Consider the following 15,098-nt stretch of genomic DNA (forward strand, 5'->3'; position numbering starts at 1 on the left):
GTGGCTGGGGGGGAGCTAAGCTTGAGTTTCCCATGGGGAGGGAGATGACATGAAGGTTGAAACCTTCAGAAAGGGAAAGAAAGGAAAGTGAAGAATGGGAAAAGAGAAATGTGTTCACCATCAAGGCTGTGACATATTTTTTCACGTCCACACTGGATTCATGGGGACGGGACRTTTTTTCAGTGCTTGTGCTCGCATGCTCTGTGTTTAAATTGCTGCTGTCAAAACTTGGAGAGTAGCTAAAACAAAAATGTCACAGGTCAGATGGATGTTTTCCAATTGCCTGGTTTATGAGGAGGGCAGAGTAAATGCAAACACGCAGCGTGCCTTCATCTGTGTCCCYGCAGTGCCCGGTGGCTGCAGGCGCCCCGGCAGCCCCGCAGCTCTGTGCACAGGCAGCCGAGGATGCTCCTGGATGCGTGTCCTGGATGCTGACCTGTCTCAGCAACCTGACACTCTCTGCAAGCGACGTCCTCCTCCCACCAAACCCTTGTGCAAATTTGAGAGCATCACATTTAAGATCAGGATTTGCCCCAAAACTAGAATATGCCAATGCTTCTCTTTGGTGCCAGCAGCACCACGCGCAGCCCTGTGTTGTGCACCTTTAATCTAGGTACATATATAGGTCTGTGGTGCTGCATTCATCGGTCTGAATGTTGCGTGGCCCCCCTTTCCCTGGTAATTACACCTATGCCAAGCTGAACCTGTCCTGATTTATTTGTCAAAGCAAAAATGTGGCAATATCAAAGCGCGTGCGTTTTCTATAGCCTTCCCCGGGGTGCGGGCTGCCCGCTGATTCATACACCTCGGGGACCTTTAATGAGGCAGGCTCAGGGAGAGGCAAGAAGCCGTTCAGAACTGCTGCATGAGTCAAAACCAAAGGGAAAATGTGGTTGCAGCCTCGTTGTTCCTGTCCCGTCCTCGTGCCGGTGCCGGCACGTGCACCGGCCGAGCGCGGCCGCGGCCCCTGCGCCGCTTCCCGCAGCCCCTCGCCAAGTCTCTCCAAGATTTCAACACAGCCGGTGATGCCTCAATTTGTTGCAACCTGAAAATAAAGACAGAGAGAGGCAAAATGTTCCGGGAACGATGCCAAGCCAAAGGCACTAAATTATTGAGCGATCTGGATCTGGATAACGGATTTATGTCCTTTAACAACTTTAAAGAAGAAGTATAGGGTTTGCGGGATCATGTTGGGATTGTCTGAAAAATAAATTTTAAATTTGCATTGCTTTTATTATTATTATTTTAGTAATAATAATATTTCCCTAGTGAAGCCATAGATGAGGATATTATTTGTGTAGGAACTGGAAATTAACCCGAAATGATCAGCATATTTTTTAAAGGCACTATACCACTCTGTATTGGAAAAGGTACAATTATCCGTCAGAGCAAAGCTTGGGGATAAAATAATTAGAAATCACAGAACCATGGCAAAAGAAGATTAGCGCTAAAATTAGAAGCCATAAAGTTGTTTTTAGATTACACTGGAATCTGGGCAGACTATTGTACTGTGTTACTTAAGGAAGTGCACTGCACGAGATGTGGATTGTCTGCATTTGGCTGTGCTGCGAGTGCTGGTGCAAATATCTCGGGGGATGAGCTATGTGATAATTCCCAGGGAAATCCTTAGGGAATGGAAGAGGCCCTACRTGTGGGAATGAGAAATGACAGCCCRCTGGAGAAGCTGGCTTCAGTGCTAGGCTCTTGCTCACGTTCCCCGGGGAAGAGGATGGTGGGTCTCTCAGGTGGGTTTGTTCCTCGTTTCATTATTCTTCTCTAGAGAGAAGCCTGCGGCAGCACGTGCCAATTAGGCCGGTTGTCCAGTCCCATAGCCAGGTGGGAAGAAGCTTTCCAAGGTCTCCTGTCGTTCCGGTTCGTGTTGGAGCAGCTCTTAATCCTGGAGGGAAATAAATCTCTTAGAAGAGCTCCGTGCTATTTCTGCTCTGGGGAGCGGTGTGGCTATATTGTGGCGCGGGGTGGAGAGCGGGGCAGGGAGGCTGCCGAGCGCCCTGGCGCGGTGCCGCGTGCCGGGGAACCGCCGCCGTGCCGCCCTGCGCTCCTAGCACCGAGCTCCCCCGCAGCGGCTCTCGCGGCACCTCCCTGTGCTGCTTGGGCGCACGGGGCTGCTGGAGCTTGCGGAGGGTCCGGGTGCCAGGTCTCACCCGTTAGAGCCTGTCCTTGGGGCGGAGGACGCACGCTGCTCATCGACAGCCCGGTGAGCAGACGCGCCACGCGGTGGGTTTGGCAGGGCGGCTGCCTCGCCTACAGTTAAGCGGGTGCTTAGGTGTTTTTGCTACGGCAGGATCTTCAACACTACAAGGTGGACACGCAGAAAATGGAAAACTGGGGGGCTCTTTTGGAAAGCAAACTATTTATTTTCTTCAGTGATGACTGGTTCCTCTTGGAGATCAGTCCTCCCAGGGTTGCATCCTGGGTTGCGGGGATGGGGACCAAGCTGGGGCACCTTGGTTGGCACCCGAGAGCTAGAGAAGCATCGTATGAAGCAATTGGGCTTAATTCCTTAAACAAAAGGAAGTCCTTTTTTTTATAAAATATGCAATAAAACTGTGGGACTTGTTGCCACAGGATGTTAAAGATGCCACAAATATAAAAGGTTGCAATAAACAATTAGAGAAATTTGTAGACAAATGGTCCATCAAGGGCTATTAGGTGCTGGGCTGCAGGTACAACCGGCGGCTCTGTAAGTACTTGGGCTGTGTGTGGCTGACAGGCAGGAGAGTGAACTGGCAAGGTAGGCTGTGCTGCCAGGTCTGTACACCCATAGCCACTGCTGGAGATGGGATCTTGGGCCGTGAGCCCTGGTGAAACTGCGCTGAAGGCCACATCCGACCTGGACTCCAGGTGGGAGGCAGTGCCCACCAGTGGGATCTGCTCTAGCTTTCCATTTGGAGGGGTGGGAAGGTCAGCGAGCCCCATGCAGTATCCAGCTACATGAGCGAGGCACAGCAAGAACACGAGGTTAGAGGATAAAGCCCGGAATGGCCGAGCRAAGGGCCACATTGCCCCAAAAAAGGGGCAGTTCTTCAGCTCTTGATGCCTTGCAACCACCAACGGGGCATTTCTGGAAGAAACCGAACCCCGGGGCATGTTCTGTATAACCAGAGAGTTGTCTGGATGAAGCCCTTGCAAGGCCTTGTCCAAGGCATGGGCTGCTGGGCCGTGCGGTTCCCTTCTGGCCGCAGAGGAGCAGCCCTGGCACCGCGGGCCCCGCTTCGGCGCTCCGGGCATTTCCCAGCGCCTGCAGCAGGAGAGTCGAGTCGGAGCCGGCTGCCGGCGGCCCCCCAAAACGCTCTCGGCAGCCGCCTGGGCTCCGGGAAAGCAGGACAACTCGCACGGACTCTTTGTAGCCTTAGAACAGAGCCCGTAAAAAGTCCGGCAGCAGGACTGGACTAATTCAAACTAATGACTCCAAAATACTGAATTATGGGAACAATCGGATGCCATCAAAAGGCACCGGACAAAGGACGCATGACAAAACACGCCGTATTGTAATATCAAATGGAGCCGAATTCGGTCTGATAGAGCACCTTTCATATTCAGTGCATTTCAAAGCGCTTTGCAAAGTAATGAGCTGAATGCTGACTGTGTAGCCAAATGGAGCCGTCATTATGTGCTTGACAATAGCGCTCTCACAGCCCACAGAGGAGAACCTGTTTCATTGCGTGAGAGAGGGGATGTTGGCCAGGACGCTGGGGTTATCCTGTACTGTTCTTTTTTAAACACCATCAGATCTCTAGCCTGCGTTTGGACGGGCACCAGAGGTGGTCACACAAGACCTGGCTGTAATTGCTCTGTGGTCCCGGTGCCTCCGCGTCCATAGCTGCATGTCTGCCCGCTGAGCGGCTGTCCGGCAGTGCTCCCGGCACTGTGAGTGTGCTGGGTTGGGAATGCCGAAGCCATGGAATACCAGGGGACTAGGAGAGGTCTCTATCAACAGATAAATGGGTAAATGGGAGGTGCTCTGGAAAGGATAGAGGGGCCTGAGGCCCCTCAGGATGGACCATGAGGTGGAGAGATGGGGTGATTCTTTCTCTCGTGTAAGTCTGCAAAAGTTCCTGGGTTTAGTTATGGGTCTGCTCCTCTTAGAGGGCAGGGCAGTTGAGCCCAAAGGTCTGGGTGGGCCACGCCATGCTCTGTCCTCCAAAACACGAGCAGTGGAAGCAGCCTCGCCCCCCAGAAGAGCAGCAGGATCACTATCTGGTCCTAGATCTCCGCGCTGGACGGGCTCAGGCTCCCTGCCCTTCCTGTGGTGACTCACGTGAGAATCCCTTGGCGTAGCTGGGAACAGCTCTCCAGCCTCTCAGGTCACAGGCTGGTCCCTCTAATCACGCGGTCCCTGGTGAYAGTGTCCTGAAGGCCCCACCATGAGACTTGTAATTTTAGTTAAGCCAGAAGAAGCACTGGCATCCAGAGCGGATCTCTCAGTCTCGGTCCTGGAACCACTTCTGTGCCGGGGATGTTTCTTCCCCATGCAAGGGGAGGGAAAGGTTAATTGCCTTTTTTTTAATTATTATTCTTTTCTTTTGGGAAAGAGGAAATCAATGTTGCCACCCCACCCTGGAGGGAGCACAAATCTGTCAGGGCAGTGGGTGGGGTGGTGAGGGAAGGGCGAAGGGGAGGCGCGGGGGCCGGGCTGGGGACGCGCTGGCTGCCGGCCCGCGCCGCTGCGGCCCGCGCGGGCACACGCCGTACGGGGCTATATTTGGAGTCCGGCCTGGAGCCGCRGACGCTTCGGATGAGTTATTCCCTCCCGAGGGCTGGAGGGAGAGCCCTGATTAAGATCTGCAGCAAAGCTGGATTCTTCGTTCCTCGTGGCAGCCTTTATGTGGGGTGTCCTCCACCCTGGAATGGTTGGGGGAYGGCTGCACTGGTAAAGGCCTAGAGGGCAAAGAGGGTCCCTTGAGCAGCTGGGATTCAGCTGGAAGTGAGCTCCGGGACTCTGGAAAAAACCTCTGATCTTTTCCCTTGGGGTCTGACTCCTTCATTGTAGACCTCACTCTTCAGATATGAGTAACCTCCCGCTTTCGCTTGGGGGGACAGCGCTGTAGGTTGGCCTTGGGCTCCCTGCGTCCCTGAAGGCCTTGGCCTTCCCGGAGGAGAGAGGGGGAGTGGGAATGCGACCGAGATGTGTCCGAAGGCTGGATTTTCCTCACTCCCTGAGCTCTGCTTCCCGTCTTGCAGCTGGGTTGGGCTGATGTCATGGCAGGGCTTCCTCTCTGAGCCGCGCTGTCATCCCGTGGCAGGGATGTGATGGTGTGCAGGCGGCTTCGCTGCTTCCCGTCCTGTCTGCCTTGAATTTAGGCTGGACGGGGCTGCTTTCCAAGCAGAGGTGTCTTAAACTGCCGATGGCAGTGACAGCAGGAGCAAAGGCAGGTTCTCCACAAGCTTAAAGCTTGTGTGGGTATTTCCATAGCACTTGTGAATGTCACACTCAAGGGAAAACAGAGAGGGACAAGCTTTTAAGTGTGTTCAGGAGCTCCTTTTAAACAAAAATAAACTCACATGTGGTGGAACCATAAGGCTAAAACACAGTAAAGCACAGTTTTGCCTCAAAACAACTCAAGGGGCCTTTCAGGCTTCCTGCCTTGGTGAGCTTCATGCATCTAAATCCAAAGCTGTGTATCAGAGAGGGCCCATCTGAACCTCTCCCCCTTCGCTTTTGCATCAGTATGAGCGGCTGGGAGCAGCATCTACTCATCGTTGTAGCACAGCAGGAGACAAGTCTGCTCTGCAGCCTCGAGGCTGTTCTTGCAGGAGGACCATGGCTGAGGATGAAGGTGATACTGGGCCTGGCAGTGTTTGCTTGAGGTGCAGTTTTGTTCCTCTCACTCGCAGCCAGATGGATGCTCTGCTCTTGTCCCTTGTGAAGCAGTTTGATGCTGCATCCGTGTCCCTGCCCTTCCACCACAGCCCACAGGAGGAACTGGGCTTCCCACCACAAGGAATCCCCCCAGGTAACGAAAGCCTCAGTCAGTCCATGTGAAAGGGACCCACAACAACAGAGGTACTGGGCCTATGTCTTGTTTCCCAAGAGCTCTAGGACACTCAGGCATCTCAAGTAACATCAGATATTTAGGGAACTAAAATGCCCCTGTGATTGTTCCTCTTTGCTAAGGGCATTTGCAAAGTGCGCCAGAAGCSCCAGTTTATCACTGAAGGCAACCAGCAAGAGCTGCACTCTGGGGCGCTTCGGGGCCACGCTCCGCAGAACGGTGCCATGGGCACGGCAGGGGAGAGGGGTTCAGGAAAGCGACAAGTGGATTTATCATCCCCCGCCAGCACAGCTCGCTCCACGAGGGCATCAGCGCAGTCCGGCAGATGTTTTCCAGCTGAGGCCACATCTGGGTCTCCCCGGGTTGCACTGGGGGGTCGGTGCCCCCAGGCAGGCGCTGCCCTGGGGAAACAGTTGCCCTGTCCTCRATGTCCCGGCTCCGCGCTCGGAGCGCTGCTCCTGGGAACGCTGCTGCTCGCGGGTTTGCAGGATGGGTTTCGTTGCCTCCTAACTGGGATTCTCCTCATGYCTCAGCTTTTAACATCACTTCATTGCCTCTCCAAACGTCCCACCTCCCCATCCCAGATGTATTTGTTTAAGTGGCTTTAATTAACTTACATTTTCCTGTGCGTGACAGCTCCGTAAGGTTTTGGTAGCTGTTTTTTGTCCTTCCACAGTTGTCACTGACGTGCAGCACTTTCCCTGCAGATCGAACTTGAGGCCTACTGGGTTTTTCCCTGCTCTCTGGAATTATTTTAGCATTCTGTAAGGAAACGGTTTCCATGTGAGCCTCGGTACACACACTCAGTTGATTATTAGGTGCGATTGTCCCAATCTCTGGCTGTATCTATCAGGATTTGGAGTGAGCAAGCTGGAAGGGGCGCAGGATGATGGTTTACGCCGGATAGATTTATCTTCGGAGGTGGCAAGACAGATAACTGTGGAGTGGCATGGCTACAGGTGTTATCATTTGGGTGTCTCCTCAAGAGTGAAGGTTAATGCCTTGCCACTACTGATCCATCACGGTGGTATCTGTAGGATTTATATGTTCGTCTCGTGCCTTTCCAGCAACAGTGGTTTCACTTTTCTGGACCTGAGATCTATGTTCCTGCTCTTCGGTTACAGCAAGCACAGCGGTCACTGTCAGCAAGTTCCCTGCTCCCTTAGTTTTGTCRGAATTTAATGCCAAATGCAAGGAAAATGTCCCCATGTTTGCAGCCTTGTGCTCATAGCAGCACCTCAACCCACTCCTCCTCCCTCCCCTCCAGACTGGATAGGGGAAAARCAGGGATTTCATTGATTTTTGATACTTGTGCTCAAAGAGACATCGACAAACRCTCCTGGAGTTTCCTATCAAAAAGGACGGGCATCAACCAGAGCTCCATGGCTACGTGTGAGATCTTGGTTGGGGTTTTAGACCCTGTTGGAAGGAAAGCCCTTGGAAGGGGGTCTTCTGTGTTTTAGCAATGTCCAAAAATGACTCTTTTCCAAGGGCTTTCATTTTAGACATTTTTGGATATTGCTAAAACACAGGAAAACCCCCTTCCAAGGGCTTTCTTTGTCTTTTTGGACATTTCAGAAATGTCCAAAAAAATCACATCAGTGCTGTAGAGAGGGTAGTCCTAGATCCAAAATAGAGCTCCATCAGGCAGATGAAGGCAAGACAAGGCTTGACCCAGTCTTCCAGGAGACCCACTGCAGAAATGTGGTCAGAAGAGCGAGGGGAAAGGAGGTGCTTGATGCTTAAAGTGAAATCTCTTAACTTAAAAAAAAAAAGCAATAAATCCAACAAATTACAATAAAAAGGGCCCTAACATGAGTGACAACTGTACGGTATCAGATAACTCCACATCCTGAATTCCAGTGGGGGAGGAAATATGAAGCAGAAATCACTCAGGTGCTTCTGGATAGCGATAAGGAAAGCAATTCCCATTTACTGGGAGAAATAAAATAAGGGGTCCTGATAAACCCTCCCTGGCTAGACTGGATTAGGGCTCTAGCTGTGAAAAATCATTACGGGCATGCAAAAGAGTGCGTAGCTGAACTGGCTGCAAACAGCATTTATCTGGAAAAGAGACAATTCGCCCATAATAAATAGATTTCTTGCAAGCAGAAGCGGGGCAGGGGGGAATCCTTCAGCAATCTGTATCTTTGCCTTGTCATTTCTCATGCAAACAGGTSTGGTGCTTTTCTAAGCCACGAAGGGTGAGCTCATTGGAAGGAGTGACCCTAAGCTGCAGGCTCAGGCTGGGGGCTTCTCCAGGCAGTATCAGCTGCTGCTTCCAGAAGGGCTCCTGGTGCTGCAGAAGCACCAGTGATCATCAGCAAGTGTCCTGCAACTTGGCCTGAGCTTCCCAGAGGTCCCGTAAACAAATCCAGGGCTGCCTTTTGGGGTCAGGAAGCTGCAGCTTCCTTCCTGTGGCATCTCTGCTTTTCTTTTGTTTTGGCATTTTATTTTATTTTATTTTATTTTATTTTATTTTATTTTATTTTATTTTATTTTATTTTATTTTATTTTATTTTATTTTATTTTATTTTATTTTATTTTATTTTATTTTATTTTATTTTATTTTATTTTACTTTACTTTACTTTACTTTACTTTACTTTATTTTACTTTACAATTTTATTTGCCTCCTTCTCTAATGCTATGACTCTGCATCCAGGTCGGATGCAGAAGGAGATTTTCCTGTCTTGGTCTCCAGCTCTAGCTCTTTGGACCAGCCCTGGTTAAGGCTGCCCGGTCTCACTCTGCTCCTTGGGACTGTCTGAATTTCGGTCCCAGGTTGACAGAGGAGGTGGTAGGAGGCTGCAGAAGCGCTTACAAAGGTGCATAGGGCTGCAATGTGATCTGACACCTTTTGTCCCAGCAATTAAGTAACTCGGSTTGCTAATTTTAGAAGGAGAAGCAAGCTGGTAGGGCGCATGAATAGTGAATGAAACCTTGATGTTCCTTTGGGTGGAAAGAGCGTTGAGCCACTGTTAAATTCATGGAAAAAAAAAAAAAAGGTAAAAAAAATAAAAGAAACCCCGAACAGAAAAAGATCTCTAGAATGCTTTTCCTGACAAGGAGGTTTTAGTTTTCGGTCCTGTTTTGAAAAGGCCCCTTATGAAGCGCGCCCTCAATTCGGGACGTGAGAACAGAACTGCCCAAGTGCAAGCCGGGCCCCGCAAAGCCGCAGAGCTCCCTGTGCCAGGGAGGCTTCGGGGCGACGTTGGGACCAGCGGCTCTCCTCTCCAACGCAGCGGGGAAGGCAGGAGGATGCTGAGGGTGCAGAGGAGACCCTGTGCATGTCCATAGGCAGGACACGTGCAAGGCCCGTAGCTCTGGACTATGGGGCAGGCCCAGGGCTAGATGCTTGAGTCCCGATTCTCAAGCACCTTTGCCCAAAGCCAACAAACCTGCCCTGCTCTCTAGCTGTGGTCGTCTTCGTTCCACCCTCACTCTGCCATTAGGAGTCCACATGAGTAGAGGAGCTTTGCTGGGGGCAGATGGACAACAGCGACCAGCCACGTCCACTGCAGACCAAGGCCAAGGAGACACACGTTCCTGCTGGCCATGGCAGGAGCCTCTCCTCCTTGTTCAGGGGCATTTAGTGCTTGTGTTTTGCCCTCTGCCTTCCCGCAGCGCGGGGCTGCCTGGGCTCTTGTACTCCTCCAGAGGGATTCGGCTAATGGGATCTGACCTGATGGCTTTTCATGTTTTAAGTAAATTAAACACAGCTGCTAGGAAAATACAGTAACCTTAACAGCACCATGGCTCCGTTGTCTGCATTGTAATTACAGCGGCAACTGCCTGGAAGTTCTACTTTCTGGTTTATTTTTAAATAACTTCTGAGCTACCCTTTGATCAACTGCTTCATCCCCGAGTCCTTCCTCCCTTCTGTTTTTTTAACCCTTGCACCTCAARCTCCTTCCTCAAGCAGCCAGCCGCTTGATGAGGCACAAATATAAGGGCCGGTTGCAAACATGATGTAGAGCAGGTTTCTGTAGCTCCTCCCTAAATGTATACAGCAATTTGGGGCTGAAGGCAAATCGGTTGGGTAGAGTTTTAAGCTGGAACAGAGGAGGGTGCTTAAGCAGCGTCTTAAGGCTGCCAGGGAGGTGCCTCCCAAAATGTGCAGCTTCTTCCATTGCTGCAGCCAAAATCCTCTGTCCCCTTTCAGAGACMGGCTTAGTGTCAGTGACAGCACTTGCATCAGAAGCAAAACGAGCTGGGCTTGTGTAGGGAGTCAAACAAGAAACGTGGTGAATTTTCCCTYGTCGACCACCTGAGCGGAACCCCTSTCTGCAAGAAGAAATGATGGAGTCTCGTGGAGCTCACAGGGCTCCTCCACCATTCCCATTTGCCAGCCTGTTTTCCAAAGCGACGTTCTTCATGTTCCCGCCGCGGTGGCTGCAGTTGGCACAGGCGGATCTGGGCTGTAATGGCCTGGCCCGCTCGCCCGCCTGCTGCACGTCGCCGCAGAGCCACGCAGGGCCTGCGCCTTCCAGCCGAGAGAAGCACGGCTGGGGCTGTAAAGTTTACGAGATTCTGTGTTTTATCGTAAATTTTAAATTGACTTTGCAATCAGGGTACATTAGAGTTTTTAAGGGAAAGTCAGTGTGATGTGTTGCAGAACACAAGGTGGTAATTTCCCCTGTTATATTGATGCTATCAACAGTAAAGAATGAAGCAGCTGCTGCACAGAGGATTGTTTTCTGAATGCATTCAATATATATAATTTATAGACTATTATTTATTACGTGGGGTTTTCCCTCCTTCAGCTTCTCCTGGTGGCTTTCCCTCGCCCTCCATTACTGTAACAAAGCAATGAGATCTTATCTAGCACTTTTCTTCAGTGGATTCAAAGCACTTTCCAAAAGCAGTTGAGATCATTATTTCCATTTTTACACAGGGAGGGGAAAATTGCGGGCTCGAAATGGGAAAGGATGTGAGCCCAGAGACGCATCCGGGACACTCCTACTGCTCGGGATCTCTTGGATTCCCTCTCCTCTCCCTGGGCTGGGAGAGCTCGGCCAGTGCTGCCCCGTGTCCCTGTGGTTGCTGTGGGTCCTGCTCCCACCCACCCGCTCCGAGCCCACAAACCAAGCTTGAAGGCCAGCCCAGAGATGGAGGAGAGAATCAAGGAAATGGGAAATGGGCCGAGTCCCCTGGAAAGAGCCCGGGGTCCCCAAGGCAGGAGGGGAACTCTGACATGCACCCTGCTCYCCAGAGCTGAGCTTATTAGGTAAAGCTGCATTGCAGGAAAGTCATTCCACAATGTTGGCCTTCCAGGTGATGTCAAGGAGATGAGGAAATTGATTGCAACAGTCCTGGGTGGTTTAAATATCTGATGGAGATTTAATGTAATACAACCTTTAGTGGCCTCTGCTTTCCAGATTAACAGAGGGTCTTTGCAAACAGCTCTTTGGAAACAACGTGTAAGTTTATTTAAAAAATAGACAGCAAATTCCATTTGGTGATTGATTCATGACATAGGTTTGGGTATTGATTGTTCCTTCTTTATTTGTCAGATTTCTTCTAAATGTGCTATCCAAGAGGCAGACAACACTGCAACCATCCTGCGAAGGTTTATGTGCCAGGGCTCTTCCACTCCACTATATCATAGCACAGTCGTCAGAATGCAAAGCTGAAGGGCATTCACTTTTAATACAAATTAACTTAATTTCGGAGCTATGGAAACTCAGACAAGGAGCCCGAGATGGGCTGCAGTAGAGGATTAAGGTGCTGTGAATTAGATGCCTCATCTGCTGTTCTAGTCAGTGGAATTGGGCCCCGTCTGGAGGGGCCTTACCCCTGAAGCAGATAGTGACATTTGGGGACCTGCGTGGCTCTGCCATGCCCCCGGCTGCGCTGATTGCTTAGCCAGCGGCTGGCAGCTCGTTATCCAGCTCGGGATGTGAGCGTCTCGCTTCCCTGAGGCTCCTGCTCGGGCTCCAGCCGTCACTCAAGCGGGCTGCAGGTCCTGCATCGGAGCTGGCAGTCCCGTGAGGAGGCCGTGGTCGCCCGGGGCTCTAACGTGGMCACGGGGATGTAGGTTCAGGCAGCTGCACCCAGCGCTTCCACGCAGGCACCCGAATCTCGGTGCTGGGAGCTGGATGCGCCAAGGGGAGCAACGGGAGCGGATTTCTTGGGCCGTCTCCCTTGCAGGGTGAAGCCGCAGCCGAGCAGACCCACGGGTGAGCTGATGTGGCATCTTAGCGATGCCTCCAAGGAGGGTAATTAGAAACCTGAGGTCACATCCAGGAGGGCGTGTTGGACTCATCTAGAAACCAACCCAAGAGGCTAAAAGGGACCTTGTGGCTGAGGGCAAAGCCACATGCAAGCCTGCTTGCTTTGCAGCTTTTCACCCCRTGTGTGTTTTGGGAAGGCAAGAAGGAGGCCACGATGCACCATCCTATTTGGAAACTGCTCCCAAGGCCTTTTCTCCAGCTCTGTCCTTGCTGGCACAGAGGATGTGTCATGAGCGTGGCTGTTCTCAGGCTGTTCTTGGGGCACCTCTCCGTGGCATTTGGTTAACTGCAATTCAGGGCCAGCCTCTGTCTCCCCCAGTGACTCCCACATGTAGCCTCATCCCACACGGATCCTCCTGAGCCCCAGACGGCCGTTTCGGGGGTCACACAGCTGTGTCCCCGAGTTCCCTTGGCCACGGTTAGGAGCCACCACGCAGGCCTCGGTCCCTCGCRAGAAGAGCCAGCGTCTGCAAGCAGAAGGTAGAGCTGAAGCCCGAGGGGAGGCCGGATCCTGCCCCGATGCCGGTTGTGCGCTGACCTCGGCGGCGCCTGGCCTCGCTGTGGAGCTCAGGGTGCTGCAGGTGTTTGCCGCTTCCTGGGAATTTTATCCAAACCCGTGACAGCCACGCTCACCTCCCGGCCCGGTGACAGTGGCCTGCGCTCAGCTCCTCGGCCCCTCGCTCGTCACCCTTGGCTCCCAAGCAGCAAACAAGCCATTAGTCCTTGGCAGCAGCGCTTGCTCATCAGCTAATGATCTGAACCGGGGACGGGGCTGGCGGAGGAGGTCAGGCTTAAGAGCAGCAGGTCAGAGCAGCTGGATGAAGGCGCAGGGACTCATTAGCTGCAGCGAAGCCCTGTTCTGGGGCCCGTGACAGCCCCAGTGGCCGGGCAGCCCGCGCTGCCCTCCTCACCGGGCTCTCCTGCAAGGCAATACGTGCTATAAAAGCCACCTGTGCTCCTTGCYGTACTCACTGCCTGAATGTCCTTGTATTGATGGTCGGAGCTGCAGGAGAAGGAAAAACACGATCTCAACAATTACTGCTGGTGGTTTTTCCTCTGCTCCATGAGCACTGTGATTAGCTTAGCAGTTTAATGAAACAGTGGTGGGAGCAAGGGCCCCTTGGTTGCTCTGTTCGGGCACGATAATCCAGGTGCAGATCTGACATGAAAAATGGTGTTTGCACCTTCCTATGAGGGCAGATCCCATAAAATTTGACCCAGGATTGAGGTGGATACAGCCTGAGCCTAAAAGGAAGGAGAGAGTGGGAGAGGGTCCCCAATTCCTTGCCCATGTCACACGTGTGCTAGCAGGGATTCATGCTCACGGAGCCTTTCCCAGGAAAACCATGCCAAGGACTGCCTGGAGGAGATGAGGAACTGCTTGGGTGATTGAGTCAGTCACAAAGTGCTTGGAGACCCTGGGAAGAGGAGGCTGCATCTCCAGCTCCAGCTGACCCGTGATAACATGTGTCTCCTAGCATTTGTTTCAGTCTTCTCATGTAAAATTTACCAAATGGGAATAAACTGCATTTGCTCTGCCCGTGTCAAACACAGCACATTTGGCGGCTGCTCACAATAAATGGCTGTTTTCTCTCACGGAGTGGCTCCCAGTTGACTGTGGTCCATGAAGTCTTGGCAGAGAAATCCCTTTTCTTTTTGTGGGTTTTATTAATTGTTAGGAACTCGTTGACCCCAGCAGAAATTCAGGTTCAAAACCAGGTTTAAGAGCAGGTGTGAGCAAAAAACAGTGGCAGGCGTGAGCTGATGGTGCCAGTTTGGGGACAAAGTCCACAGTAGTGAGCTCCTCACTGCTTTTGTGTGCAGATAGCACTTGTCCGTCTGACTGCTGAATTATAGAAGCGATTTCCCATTATGTCCTTGTTTTCCATGTGTGACTTGCTGCTTCCAGGACAGCAGAAGCCAGTCCACAAGTGCAACTGCCCCACCAGTTCTCTCATGCCTTATCCTGGAGATTTAGGGTTGCTTACAGGCAGTTGCACCTAAGGGGGTTCTTGGCTGGGGACTGTTACTGCTGTTGGCTCCAATCTCACCCCCCAGCATGATGATTAAATGGAGTCAGGACCCCAAACCAGTCACTGTCCTGCTCATCCTTCATCTGCTGCCTGGTGCCTGCTCACTTCCAAGCCAGTTACTCTCCTCATTGTTCGTCATGAACCACCCCTTGGCCTTGGACATCAACATACTTCAATGTAGTAGATGTTGAATATAGTTGTTGAATATATTCGCTTCACTTGTTTCTTTTTAGCTTTTCCAACAAAGGCCTACGTTAAGAGGGATGGGGTCCTTGTATTGGCAGGATTTGGAGTGGTGCCTCTCACGCACCTTGCCCAGCTGGGCCTGGTGCCCACGGGACATGGGCTTGTTGCCAACACTGCTGCAGATCTGAGCTGTGTGTTTTTGAAGGCACAGAAACTTGATAATCCCACAGGGCCAACGCAGTCCCCTTTAGCTGATGGGGTGCTGGGATGGGTGAGCCTGACGACGCTGCCTGGAGAGGGTCTGTTTCTGGACGGTTCATCTCCCAGCTGCTGCAGGACAGGATGTGTTACAGCTGAGAGCTGGGTTGGGCTGGCACCTCTGCATCCATGATGCCATATTGCTGAGGGATTTCTTGGGACAGGCCTAGTGGTTTAGGCGTGGGACATGGAGGAGCCTGGAGTCACCTGAGCTGCCTGTGGAAACCTGGTATGAAACGGGCTGGAGCCCTTCAGAGTAGGGATGTGACGCTGAGGTGAAGAGCAGGAGAGTTTTGGGACCTGGCTTTGGTTCAGGACTAACTCCTGAATTCTGTGGTTAGAGCTCTCTGACCGTAGCCTAGAGAACTCTGGT

General features: G+C 52.0%; 1 protein-coding gene across 2 annotated transcripts in view; it reads left to right on the forward strand.

The window, feature by feature from the left end:
* ZBTB7C (zinc finger and BTB domain containing 7C) overlaps positions 1-15,098 on the forward strand; it is a 107,331-nt gene that overhangs the window by 30,351 nt on the left and 61,882 nt on the right. The gene's annotated exons all lie outside the window — the stretch shown is intronic.

The sequence above is a fragment of the Nothoprocta perdicaria genome, unplaced genomic scaffold, assembly GCF_003342845.1.
Source record: "Nothoprocta perdicaria isolate Ctin4 unplaced genomic scaffold, notPer1 scaffold_10, whole genome shotgun sequence".
NCBI lineage: Eukaryota > Metazoa > Chordata > Aves > Tinamiformes > Tinamidae > Nothoprocta > Nothoprocta perdicaria.